Below are 982 nucleotides of genomic sequence, written 5' to 3' on the forward strand. Positions count from 1 at the left end.
ACCCGTGAGGTGGGTGGGGGGCGGGCTCGCTGGCGCGCGGCCACGGGGCGGAGTGCCTGGCCATGGAATGGGCCTCAACGAGCCCCTGCTGCACCTACCGCCCGCATCCGGCAGGCGAGGGACGACTGTGTTTACGGACCCGCTGCCACTCCTCAGTGCATTTTAAACGGGGCCCGAGCAGAGTGACGGATGGCGTGCCTTGTTGCATGGGGAGCTCCACTATCAGCCTGATTCGTTGATGTGTGTGCCTGCCCGTTGTTTTTTTTTTTTTCGACACGCTGGCGTCTCTCACAGCGAGGTTGGCTGAGTAATTTGCGAAAGAAGTGCTGGGAGCGTCTCGGTATGTGCAAGCGTGAATCGCGGATGCCGCCCCCTCCGCCATACGCTGCATAACGCCAAGTGTGGGGGCACAAGAGCCCCCTCACGATCCAACCCGGCGTGAGCGTCTCTTCGAGATGTTAAGAGACTCCAAAAAATGGTTCCACGGTTGTGTGCAGCTGAACCGATGGTGGCGCAACGTTGCAAAGCACATCATGTCACTCCGGTAGGCGGCGCCGTCTCCTGAAGCAGTCGGCGGCCCCGCGATGTCGTTGGAGCCAGCCGCCGCGGCCCCCAACATTGAGCAACCCCGCCCACGAAGCCACACACCTCAACAGGTTGTCCGCCCGGCTGTCCAAGCTGATCCGATATTGTTTTGACAGCTCACTATAACGTGTATATGCCGGGTGTTAGCCGGTTCATGACCACATGGTCATCAGCCATGGCGTCCGCAAGGCGCGGGCTCTCCAGGTGATAAAAAGAGACGCTGGCGGCTTCGTGCGATGGGCAGGCGGTGGCACGACTGAAATCCCGCCTTACAACTGCTTACGGAGAGGCATCTTGAGTGGGTATAATGGCGAAGCGTGAAGCACGCCGAACCCTGGCGCTGTAAGAGTTTTAGGCGGCGCCCGAGGCATTGTATTGCAAATCTTTTCGCCTACCG

Source organism: Trypanosoma rangeli, assembly GCF_003719475.1.
Source record: "Trypanosoma rangeli strain AM80 chromosome Unknown Tra_15.4_contig_00191, whole genome shotgun sequence".
Classification (NCBI taxonomy): Eukaryota; Euglenozoa; class Kinetoplastea; order Trypanosomatida; family Trypanosomatidae; genus Trypanosoma; species Trypanosoma rangeli.